At 41.4% G+C, this 13,241-nt stretch overlaps 2 protein-coding genes across 2 annotated transcripts in view; one reads left to right on the top strand and one right to left on the bottom strand.

The window, feature by feature from the left end:
- The window catches only part of LOC126161985 (transcription factor GATA-6-like), a 524,655-nt gene that overhangs the window by 510,451 nt on the left and 963 nt on the right, over nucleotides 1-13,241 (bottom strand). The gene's annotated exons all lie outside the window — the stretch shown is intronic.
- The window catches only part of LOC126161987 (uncharacterized), a 277,453-nt gene continuing 267,046 nt past the window's right edge, over nucleotides 2,835-13,241 (top strand). The window contains exon 1 of the mRNA XM_049918189.1: nucleotides 2,835-2,949. The gene's annotated coding sequence lies outside the window, so the exon portion shown is untranslated. The remainder of the gene's footprint in view (nucleotides 2,950-13,241) is intronic.

The following is a 13,241-nucleotide window of genomic DNA, read 5'->3' as shown; positions in this document are numbered from 1 at the left end:
TGCTGAAGGAGAGGGCGCTCTATGTGTGGACGAACACTTCGAATCCGTGCTTTTCTGACGGTTTTCTGAAGTAACTAGACTTACAAGAGTAAACATCAGCTCGCTTACGTTTTAAAGTTACGTTACGATTCGTAAGAAACGCATCGCATACATTTCTTTATTGTGTATGTTTCTTCATACACTAAAGCGCCAAAGAAACTGGTATAGGCATATAGGCATGCGTATTCAAATACAGGGATATGCAAACAGGCAGATAACGGCGCTGCGGTCGGAAAAGCTTATATAAGACAACAAGTGTCTGGCGCAGTTGTTGGATCTGTTACTGCTCCTACAACGGCGGGTTATCAAGATTTAAGTGTGTTTGAACGTGGTGTTATAGGCGACGCACGAGCGATGGGACACAGTATCTCCGAGGTAGCGATGAAGTGGGGATTTCCCCGTACAACCATTTCACGAGTATACCGTGAACATCAGGAATACGGTAAAACATCAGATCTCTCATGTCGCTGCGGCCGGAAAAAGTGCTGCAAGAACGGAACCAATGACGACTAAAGAGAATCGTTCAACGTGACAGAAGTGCAATACTTCAGCAGACTGCTGCGGATTTCAGTTTCAAGTGTCACCGTGCGAACTTCAACGAAACAACATCGAATGGGCTTTCTGAGCCGAAGGCCCACTCGTGCGCTCTTGATGATCGCACGACACAAAGGTTTACGCATCGCCTGAGCTCATCCCACCGACATTGGTCTGTTGATGACTGGAAACATGTTGCCCGGTCGGACGAGTCTCGTTTCAAACTGTATTGAGCGGATGGACGTGAACGGGTATGGAGAAAACCTCATGAATCCATGGATCCTGCATGTCAGCAGGGCACTGTTCAAGATGGTGGAGGCTCTGTGATGGTGTGAGGCGTGTGCAGTTGGCGTGACATGGGACCCCTGGTAAGTATAGATACGACTCTGACACGTGACACTTACGTAAGCATCCTGTCTGATCACCTGCACCCATCATGTCCATCGTGCATTTCGACAGACTTGGGCAGTTCCAGCAGAGCATTGCGACACCACACACGTCCAGAATTGCTACAGAGTGGCTCCAGGAACATTCATCTGAGCTTAAAAACTTCCGCTGGCCACCAAACTCCCCAGACATGAACATCATTGAACATATCTTGGATGCCTTGCGACGTGCTGTTCAGAAGCGATCTCCACTCCCTCGTGCTCTTACGGATTTATGGGCAGCCGTGCAGGATTCATGGTTTCGACACCAACTATACATGTATTCATCAGAAAATCCAAACAATTATCTGTATTAACAGATGAACAGATTTACGAGCAAGAACCTCTCGTATATAAAATACTTCATAAGAAGTAAAAATTACAAATATTGGAACTGCCATAAAATTGGTAATTCTCAATAAAGTTGTAGCTACATATCGTAGCATACTATACGTATATGAAAGCCGTAAGAGGAAACAGGCACTGCAGGTAGCATCAGAGTCTGAACTCACCTCGAATAGAAACAAGGCGACTACCCAGCTTATCTTTCCCACCCGACGGACGGATCAGCATCTACAAACCTTCACTTCAGGAGTATTTGAGGAGAAATTTGGAATGTAACCAGGGGGTTGGCGCAAAGGCTGGGGATCAGGAACTATACGGCACCACCTCTCCTCCGCTTGCCGGCCAAATACTAGGAAACATCTTGCACCGCTAGGACTCGAACCGGAGACCAGCGAGTCGACTGCCAGTGCAGACGCATGCCTAAGTGATCCCAGCTATGGGTGTGGGTGGTATTGCTCGTATCTAACACATATCAGTATTTAACCTATACAAAACAAAATAAGTTGTGAAGCGAACAGTGCTGAAAGGCGAATAGTGTTACTCTTTCAAGAATTCGGTCTTCGCGATCGAGTGGTAAGGAGCGTGTCTAGGAATCGAGAGATCGCGTGATCGAGTCCCGGCCGGAGCACAGAACTTTTTCGTTCTGCCTTTAATTTAGCCTACACACTTCAACGAAGCAAGGAGTTGCAGTTCGTATTCTGTGTTGTGAACTATGGATCCCTTTTCCCCTGTTGTATAACTGGGGTGGATTAGGGATACACAAGTCGCAAAAGCGGCGTCCAATTGAAAGATCCAGCGATTGAATTACACGAAATTATTATTAGTTACAACAGCACTGATCCGGCAACTGCACAAAAACGGCTGAAAATATGAACAACACGCAGAGAAAGTTACATATGAGATGGGAGAAAATTAATACTGCTCTACAGATGTAGAAGAAATATGAAATGTTTACAAGAATCTACGAACGGCATACGCATTATGCTTGTGAGTTAGGACTCAATGCACAGAAGCTATTTTATAGAGTCAACTGCCAGGGTTCAGAAGATAATAACGAATTCTGTGTTGCTGTAGAAAGAAGAAAAAACGTCTTCATAGGGATACTTTCTGATTCCAAGGTGGACGAAAATGAACCAAAAACGAAGACACAGAACAATTGTAGTCTTCGTAAAACGTAAAGGTAGGCTTCGGCGACAATTTTCAGAGTCAATAAAATTCTTCTGGGTTTGGGACAGCATTGTAGTCTTCGTTTAGAAATATATCGTAGGTATTCTCGTGATCATGGATTTGCAGCGGACAACACAGCGCAAAACAGTGCCTGAAAGGAAATACATCGGAAATTCCAAAAATGTTTGAAAGAGGCACAAACAGACTCGTCAGCGCCAGCTTTAAACACTTACGTCAGCTGAAAGGGGCGTCAGCAGCTCTAAACGAAAACAAAAGTGCCATACTTCTCGACAGGCAGTAATTTTCTTTTGCTTTAAAAGCATCATGAACACGGCCTTCCACAGACGTGTTCGCTTCGCTGTATGCTGCTAACAGCGATCTCTCCTACAACGAAGACTAGGAGTTGACGAGTAACTTGTAGGCCAACGAATTCGTGACGGTAAGTGAACTATGTCCCACTTCTTGTTACATTTTAGTGAGACAGGTAACGAATAAAATTGAAATTGGCATGACTTTTCACCTTGTTTCACTGAATCCGTAGCTGCAATTAGAACACGAATTTATCTTTTTTGCTATTTGTAAAAATATATCGGTTAATTTTTCTGCTCCGATGGATCAGATGATTAGTCTTTTAACTGTCAACAACTAAAGTTTGCACAATAGGCCGTGTGCGGTTGTGCTGCAGGAAGTTAACGAAGTAATACACAACGTATTTCCTAGCATAGATAATATGCCATGATCTGTATATTGTTTAACAAGGTAAATTTTACGAGTAGTATAAGTTGCGAATTTCGTTATTAAGTTATTCTGCGTCGTATGTAAGACTGGAGCACAAAATGTGAACGCAGCAGCCATTCTATGACCAGAACTCATATTGCATCTTCAGTCTTTTTGTTATTACAACTCCAGAACTTCTTTTCAAATTTTTAGCGAATGAATTTTTGTAAAAAAAAAATTCAGATTTTGTTAAAAGTCCACTAATCACCAAATATTATTACTTTTTTATCTTTGATTCTGCACCCTTAACGGCAGGGTGGTCTATTATAACTTCGTTTTTCCGTTTCTTAGGTCCTTATAAACGTAGTCATTCTGAAAAACTTTTCGTTCCATAACCGTGTGGTCACGGCGGGCTGTTTGAAATCCGACCCATCTTTGCAGCCAAATGCCTTTATGCTGGTGGAAGGGCGAAGAGACTCACAAACGGAAATGTTTGGGAGGGGAGTACTAGTTCTGGCATTTGCCTGGCAATCAAAGAAAATTTCCCGAAACTCTTTATTGGAATAGGATGATGTGAGTTATTTTTAATTTGATCCTGGGGTTATGTGCAGTATTCTAAAATGTGATTGCCAAAGGTCATGTTTATATGCATTTTGACGTGACGGATCTAAGTAAATGATTCGCTCGATATACACAACAACGTATTTTTTAAAAATTTTGTAAGCTTATTTTCATTCTCTTTGCCAAAATGTAGAATGGTCTGTTTGAGATATATTCCATTATGGAGTCTCGGTACTTTCCAGCAAAATACAAGGCGAGCTAGTATTGCAACAGAGGCAATCCTAGTTGGCAATATGTGAGAGGGGATAACCAGTTCTGGTATATGCCTTCCAAGCAAGGCACCCCCCCCCCCCCCCCGACCTTCTCGCCCCAAAATAATGTGTGTGTTAGTGTGTTTGTGTAACTGTAGTTGCACAAGTGGCGAAGATGGTGAAGAGAGGGACTCATCGTCTGTTCAAACAACAGTTTACAAAAGTTTCCTTTGTGGCTTCTTTTCAGGGATAATATTCAGAAAAATCTAGTGAAAAATATTAATTTCATATACCGTTACGTATCCCGGTGGCGCTCTATTTTCTGTGTTCAGAACTGATCATTGAATTTATGTCCACTGTTCCCCACATTTACACATGGGTATACTGTTTTTCTAAAGATACCGTGTACATATTGTAGAACATAACGCATGTTTTCAATGCATTTACGTGAAAAATCGCGTTTGCGTTAATTCGTTGCGTAATTCGCCTGTTACTGTATTATCAGCAGTGTCATTAGTATCGAGTTAACATAAAGATAGTAAACATTAAAATTCATGTGTACGACAGGTCAGGCTAACCTGTTTCGTATCAGTCCACAAGAACGACAAGTAGATATGTCCTACCGAAGTACGGATATACATTCACATTTCTGCAACTATGTAGTCCCTTTTAAAATACACAGACTTAACGCTCTTCGTAATACCTGCCAACTGCAACGTCCCCTGTAATCCACAGGATGTTCAAGGTATCCACGGTACTGCAAACAGATTAAATATCTAGAACTAACTGCATTCAGTGTCTACCAGATCTTTTGGCTTAAATCCTCCTACAACGTAGGTTATAATTATATTTACGTACGATCGAGGAAATTACAAATTTTGTCACTCTGTATTTTTTCTGTTGTTCAATTCTGTATAGTTGCTGACACGTGATTATTCAATATAGGACAGTCACATTGAATCATTCGTAGGTAAAGCTGGTGGCATGTCAGACTTCGGATCATTCGTAGAATACTAGGGAAATACACTCAATCTATATAAAAGACTGCTTACAAAACACTCATGCTACCCATCCTTTAATATTGCTCGTGACCGTAGGTCCCATGCTCAACAGGACTAACAGATCACATTGACCGAAAAAAAAGGGTCAACTCCAATAGTCCCGCAAATGCCTTACTTTCACAGTTTCAAGATTCATTATTAAGCGAGGAATCTAAGAACATTCTGCGTCAACGTATGCATCGCTCGCCTAGGCGTGTAAGCAATTATTCTACCCTCAGCCTATCAGTGGATGGCACGGGAAGACACCCTAATGTGTGTTCCACACATGGGACCTATTTTCTGCCAGGGAGTTCATGGTGATTTGCAAGTTATAGATGTAAATGTAGCCGCTAGCTCTAAACGACAGCCATTTGTGTGTGTCTAGTAGGCCGTGCAGGCAGGGAAAACATCAAACCTTTCTGTCTTCTAATGCAAGCTGAGGCAGCGATCTTTCGTACACATGTATCACAACTAACAGACTAGAGTATTTCATCTTTCTTAGATCCACTCCCGTTGGACGACAGTTTTACATTCTAGTAGTTACTCTTAAATGGGTCATATAATCGTCAAGGAGTCAGCAAGTCGAATGCATCTAAGGCACTAAACTTTTAAATAGTAAAAGAAGTGGGATAACGTTGACAAACGCACTTTTTTCAACTACAGGTATTGAAAAAACTGTGTAGATAAGTCGCAAGTCACCAAAAATTTACCTAGGACTTTGCTTCGTACATAAACACTTCCTCTTGCAGCAACGTGCGGAATCATGGAAGAGAGCAGTGCTCCAGCCTGCTGCATGTTACAAACTCAAAAAGAGTTTCTGGTAAGTTTATTTCATATTTTGCTTGCATGCCAAACAATTTCTTTCTTATGTCACGACACCCGTGTTTCAAGATCAAACACATGAGCATTATATAACAGCAATGTCTACTGCTCAACTCATTGAACACCAAAAATCAGCGAAAATAAATAAGTTACACCCGAAGAAGAACCAAATAGGCTCGAAATGAGTAGCGATCGCATATTTTCTCGTAATTTTATCTCACATTTCCTTAAGTTTCCTTTCTCTTCACTTGGTATTCTGCGATTCGCGTTTTTAAAGATGTTAATACCGATGAGTGATTTGAATGTCCATTTACCCAAGCTCGGCTCACTCTGAAGCAAACTAAGGGAGTTAAATGAAGAATTTACACCTGAAATGGAAATACAGGGATACAAAAGCACTGTATAATGCACTACAATACGTATTTGGCTGAAGATGATGTTTAGCACACTTCCTGCATACATACACCACTATTCCGAATGAGTGATGTAATTAATCCGCGTTCGTTGGCTAAGAATATACGAATTCCATGTCGTCAAGAGAGAAAGCTGGTGGATAAGTATGTCAGATTGGCAGTAGTGCCAATGGTTTCTTTTTTTGTTTTTTAATAAGTGTAATGTTAGCGAAATAAATCGAGCGACAGTTGGGGAATCAGAATAGATAATTTAGTCGATGTTATTGGGGTAGCAAAATAACTGAAGATGGCGGAAGTAGAAAGGTTACAAAATGCCGACTGGCAATAGCAATAAAAGTGTACAAAAGAGAAATCTGCAAATTCCGAATATAAATTAAGTCTTATTGGAAGATATTTGTCTGGAGTGAAGACTTGTACTGAAATGAAACTTGGACGATATACAGTTTATACAAGAAGAGAATGGAAGCTCTTGCAATGTGTTGCTACCGAATAATGCTGAAGAATGTACAGGTGTGGACAAAAATATGAAAAAAACATAACCGTGCCTAATACGAAGAAGAAACACCGTTGCCGTTCAAAACAGCTACCACTCGTCTCGAAAATCTTAAGCCATTCTTCCGGCAAAACAGTGCTAAGTTCAAATAAAGGTGATGGAGGTGGATAGCAATCATGCACCCTTATCTCCAAACTAGATCACATAGGTTCAATAATATTGAGATCTGGTGACTGCGGTAGTCAAGGAAGATGTGGCGAGTCATTCTTGCGCTCACAAAACCAGTGCCGGGCGATGTGAGCAGCGTGAACAGACGCCCTATCGTCTTGCAACACAGCACCACTATTTGGGAACAAAGACCGTAGCATGGGATGGATCTGATGCCCAAAATGGTCACATAATCTGTGGCAGTAATGCGACCTAACAGAATAACCACGGGGCTCGTGGAATACCACGATATGGCTGCCCATATTAAAGTCGAACCTCGGCCATTGTTCACTCTTGGGACGTAAACTCGGCCAGAAGTTCTGAACAATCTGAAATGAGACTCATCGTACCAAACAACTTTCTTCCACAGCTCCACAGTCCATGTTTTATGGCTTCACCACTACGATTTTCTGTTACCGGCATTTGCATCACTGATCAGTGCTAGTTCGCCCTGCATTTCCCTGGTTATGGAGTTCTATTCGAGTTGTTTTGGCGCTGACAGAGTTCGCGAGTGCGGCATTAAGTTCTGAAGTTCTGCAGGGAATTTCGCATCTGTAATCCTCTTATTTTTCGTCAAAATCCTCACACACAACACACAGTTTCACCCGCGTTGTGATTGAGCGGGTGATGTTTTTGCGCTTGCCCTATATGCGGTATAAATCTTAGATAACTTGCCTCTTGACATACTAAACACTTCCACTACATTGGTTACGGAATCACCGACCATACAAGGACCAACAATTTCCCCTCGATCAAATTCACTTACCTCCGACATAATGCACTCATAGCTATACAGGACATTGCTATGAGCACTACTGACACTTGAAAAGTATTGAAGGCATTGAACAGGTGCTGTTCGTGGTCAAATACAACAGCACAACCTTCAAGCTTCGTTAGAATCTGGATGTACGTTCAAGCACGAATTTCTCTCCGTAGTTCCACATTTTTATCCAACCCCTGTGCTGCTAGATCGGGTAACTAATGAGGAGGTACTGATTCGAAATGAGGAGAACATAAATTTTTTATGTTGGAATCCATAAGATCCCGTAATGCAGCAGCCGTTGGATTTCGAGGAAGAAAGAACAGTGCTCAGTCCCGAACAGTCTGAATTTTATTGCAGATCGATTTCAACTACAGAATAGTCGTCACCAGTGCATGAAACACCAGATGTGATCACACTGACGTGAAGTGCAAGTTCATGTAGTGCACAATTTGAATAAGGAAATATACATAGCAATCATTATAAAAGATACAGGTAGTGGAACTGAAGTGATCGAAGTTTAATACAAAACTGAGGCCTCGACCACTTTTATTACACTACCTGTATCTTTTGTAATGACACCCGTATGCATTTCTGTTTTTAAGGTGTGGGTCACATGCGCTTGAACTTGACGTCAGTGTGACCACATCAGGTGTTTTTATGCACTAGTAACGACTATTGTATAGTTGAAATCGCTATGCAGTACATTCAGATTATTAGCGATTGATCGCTGTTCTTATTTCCTAAAAATAAATTTATAGTATAACATACTAGAAGAAGCGATCTGTTGATTGGACAAATGCTGTGGTATCAAACAGTCTTCAATTTCTTAATGGAGGATAGTGTGGGAGGTAAAATTGTTGAGGGAGACCACAGATTGACTGCAGTAAGTAGGTTGAACTGGATGGAGGTTACACTAATGATACAGAGATGGAGATGCTTTGCTCGAGAGAGCGAGGAGGGATGCATCAAACCAATATTCTAACTGAAGAACACGTCAGCACTGAGGCATAGTTGAGTGACATTGTTGTTAAAGAACGGAAATTTTCATTTAATTCGAGGGTTAGGCGAAGGTAATGATGCAGTGGATGAGGCGGGTGGTGAGGGATGACAGAGGGCATCCCTAAGTACGCTTCTTTAAGTACGAATGTCAAAGAGAAAGATCTGGGGAAGCCACCACTCGGTCTACAGGCCACAAGTGGCCCATCGGGACCATCTGACCGCCGTGTCATCCTCAGTGGAGGATGCGGATAGGAGAGGTGTGTGGTCAGCACACCGCTCTCCCGGTCGTTATGACGGTATTCTTGACCGAAGGCCCTACTATTCGGTCGAGTAGCTCCTCAATTGGCATCACGAAGCTGAGTGCACCCCGAAAAATGGCAACAGCGGATGGCGGCCTGGATGGTGACCCATCCAAGTACCGACCACGCCCGACAGCGCTTAACTTCGGTGATCTCACGGGAACCGGTGTATCCACGGGGAAGCCACAGAAATGCAATCTATTTTAAATTGACATTACAGGTACTGTCGTTCATGTGTCAGGGACATACGAGAGGCGCTCAATAAGTAATGCAAAAAGAAAAATTTCTCGGCTAATTTCGCTTGAAAAAATGCGGAAATTGTTTTGGGACATTGTAGAATATTCCCGCTTCTGCCCTTATAGTTTCACGAAGTTGCGATAGGTGGCGGCGCTATACGCATCCTTGAAAATGGCGTCTGTAACGAAGGCTTCGACCATAAATATAATAGACTGTCCCTGACGTCATTTTCGTGGCTCCAACATCTCTGGGCTAAAGTCACGTGAATGTTGGCAAAACATGGTTGTTTCGTGTTGCACTTATGGTTGTACTCAGCGTTTTGTCGGGGGAAATGGCATTACATTTCACGTGTGTTTCTATGGTAGTGCAGATGCGTTTATTGAAATCTGCTGAAGTGACTTTTATATGTTTTTTACCCTTGAAATAAAGTATCACGTAAATTAAAGTGTTGAAAGTGATGCCTGTTAAGTCAGACTCATATTACATTTTGGAAAGTATGTGTGATAATTCGGTTACAGAAGTAAGTATAACTGTTTCTCGTTCCTACTCATAGGTTCCCTAAGGACGAAAACCGAAGAGAGATTTGGATACAGGCCCTGAAACGGAAAAACTTTAAGCCATCTGTACGTAGGCGCCTTTTGTATATACAAGTGAGATTATAATAAGGTAAGAGCACCTATAGTCGACACACGAAGAGAATTTTTTTCTACCTTCTAATACTATTAAATAAATGTAGGCTCCAAAATTATTTTCTGAAACTTCAAAGTCTCACCTTTCATCTAAAATAGCATTTTTTTAAAAACTGATAGTTTACACTTCTGTAAAAATAGTAGGAACTGAACCTTTGAAGTGCACCTAAAATTGATACTCTAAAATGGACCTGCTGCTAAATTCGACTATTTTGGCACCTACAGTTGACATAACTCCCATATTCATTTTCTTTTATAAGTGACTAGAGCTCAAAACGCGGCGAATCCAATATTTATAGTTTTGACACGAGCCCACTCTTACTGTTTGAAAGAATTTTAACGACATTTTACTTTAATTGATAGTTTATAGTAATTTCGTCCCGCTGCCCACCACAGGAGCGTTCGATGTATTTGTTAGATTTTATAAATGGTACTGTGAACAAATCCAGGTCAAATATAGTTCTGACATAATTTTTCGCAAACAAAAAGGTAATTTTTGTTGGAAGCGTTTGGCAGTCAATTGAGAAATGTGGGTAAAATACGATACAGACATAGTATGGCAGACCGCTGATTTGAAATCCCGCCACGTTTTGCCAACAGTCACGTGGCTTATGTTGGAGCTACACCAGCCCTATAGCTTCTGCACAGCAAGGCCAGTCTACTAGTATCTATGGTCGGAGAACGAAGGTGCGTTCCAAGCAGAGATCTGTCATTGAGTTTCTTTTCGAGGGAAACCAGAGTATCGCAGATATTCAGATGCCGCTTTCAGAATGTCTACGGAGGCCTAGTAGTGAACAAAAGCACGGTGAATCGTCTGTCATCATCAGAACGAGGTCGCGCAAACCTGTCCGGTCCGTATTTTTGCTGGCCGTAAAAGTGAGCAACCGTATTTCGCGGGACCTGTGGGGAAGATGAACTCCTGGATTCTGGGTTCCAGCGCTCTGAAACCCTACAACTGGCAGCAGAAAAGTCATTGGCAGAAATACGTCCGAACTCTGTAGCAGAAGAGTGAAACGAAGTCCACCAGTTCAAGTTGGTAGGCTTCCACGGTCGGGATTAATTCGAATAAAACCGTTTAGAAAGAGTTATTATAAAACGTCGTCGAGGAAAATTATATTTGCTGGTCGTAAGAACTGGCAGTGAGTCGGGGCGTTGTAACAATACCAGTCAAGATAGATGTAACGGAACTTGAATAGCGTATTTGCCTCTATTGGTTACGGTAGAGAGGTCGATCTTTTGGTCCTGTCTGTATATTTATATATAATCTTGCATGAATAAAGGCTGGGCGAGTGTAAGGCTATCGATAAAAACGCACGCCGCGCGATTTGTTACGATTTGGTCGGTCATAATAATAATAACATGCTTTTGAATACAATTAAAATATAACGGCGATACCTGTTTAGTGTTATTGGAAATAATATGTAGTAAATTAATGAGTAAGGAAGCCGATCCTATAAGAGGAGGTAAAATTGGGCATATTGAGGTGTTTTTCCTTATATCGACGAAGCCGATGATACGGCGTCGTTTTTCGTTTACTCTTAGAAATAAACAAGTAAAGCAGTGCTAATTGTGCGTAGTGAAAAAATATGGGTGTGGGTTTTAAATAACGACGGTATACAATCAGAGTAACAAAAGGACATTTACTTACACGAAATCGCGGATAGCGAAGTGTGGTCATGAAATTGAGTACACCTACAGGGCGGTCAATCCCGGGATAATTCTATACGCATCTCACGAGGGACGCGGTATTGAGACCTTTTTTTTTTTTAATTATTTCGCGGAGAGCGGACTCCAATTTATGAAAAGGAGAAAAACTGTATCATTATCATTGACTGTTGGTGTCGAGCAACCAAAAGTGTTCATCAAAGGGTTTCGATGGAACTTGGGAGTTAGGGTTCAGGCACTCGCATATACTCCACATCAGAATGTGAATGAGTGGTGAATGCGAAATAAAACTGTGAACAAAGTTACGTTAAATAAAACAGAAGAAACGAGACAGTTGGTCATATTTGTTATTATTCCATAAACTGTATCATTTCTAATCGTTGTATGAAGCCTTTATAGACGATCGTTATGACAATTTGCTTCGAAGGGATCTCGTTACGAGTTAAATTTTGGGGACCTGGTCAGGAGGGTGTAATCTCCCCACGGAAATTTACCCTCTACCACGCAATAATTAATAATGGTCAATCAAATCATCCACATTTATTCACTTTTAGAAAGTATCTGATCGGATTTCTAGTAATATATGCGCCGACAGCCCGTCGACGCCAAGGTATTTTTCTAGTAAGATTATTCTTTGGAATAACAGAGATACATAGATGTATTCTCCATGGTTATTATAGAGACAGAGAGAACGGGTACAGCTTGGGAAGTATCTGTTGGAAGATTGTCGGGTTGCTAAAAGAGATATTTGCTCTTCTTCTCGCTAAAACGAGCTAGTACAGTTTGTGCCACTAGCGTGTTATTGGTGGATAGAAAAAAAAACGGTAAACGAAAATTACGTAAGACTTGGAATCAACAGAAAACGGAACATGTAATGGAGATGGATTGAATATACTATTTTCCTCAGAAATAAGGTTTGTGACCCTTTTATTCTAGAGTGAATGACGAATGAGTTCTCTGTCTGAATCATTGATGATTGTCTTGGCCCTGTAATTAGTGGGGAAGTTTCAGTTGTGACGAAGAGAGCCTGCAGTCTCCGAGTTTTGATAAAATCGTCCAAAAAGGCTTCGTCCACATCTGAAATTCTAAATCTGTCGTAAAATGAACGAATTGTTCAAACGATCGATTTTTCCCAACTGAATGCAGCGCTTAACAATAATAACAAATGTAAAGATCTTTTCCAGCAAACCAGCCGCTGAATATTAAGACGAAGGGCTCCACCAGAGATTCTATTGGGCTGATTCCACGTAAATAAATTAATAGGTTTGAAACTGTACACAGATAAAGGACAGAGAGAGAGAGAGAGAGAGAGAGAGAGAGAGAGAGAGAGAGAGAGAGAGCGAATGAAACTCGAGAAAATACTCAGGATCCTCAATTAGCATAATTGTTTGCCTGTCTTATCACGGATAAGCCCAAAAGATAAAACAGGAGGCCCTAACTGTATTGTACAAATTTATGTGTGAGAGTGAAGGGCTAATAAAGGCGACAGATACACCTCTGTACAGACAAAACATTACACGAAGTTAGCGGCAAGCTGCATTCACATACTTTCATCAATTAAAGTAGAATTCATTG

This window comes from Schistocerca cancellata, chromosome 2, assembly GCF_023864275.1.
Source record: "Schistocerca cancellata isolate TAMUIC-IGC-003103 chromosome 2, iqSchCanc2.1, whole genome shotgun sequence".
In the NCBI taxonomy this organism is placed as follows: domain Eukaryota; kingdom Metazoa; phylum Arthropoda; class Insecta; order Orthoptera; family Acrididae; genus Schistocerca; species Schistocerca cancellata.
This window is presented reverse-complemented; position numbering and strand designations above follow the sequence as displayed.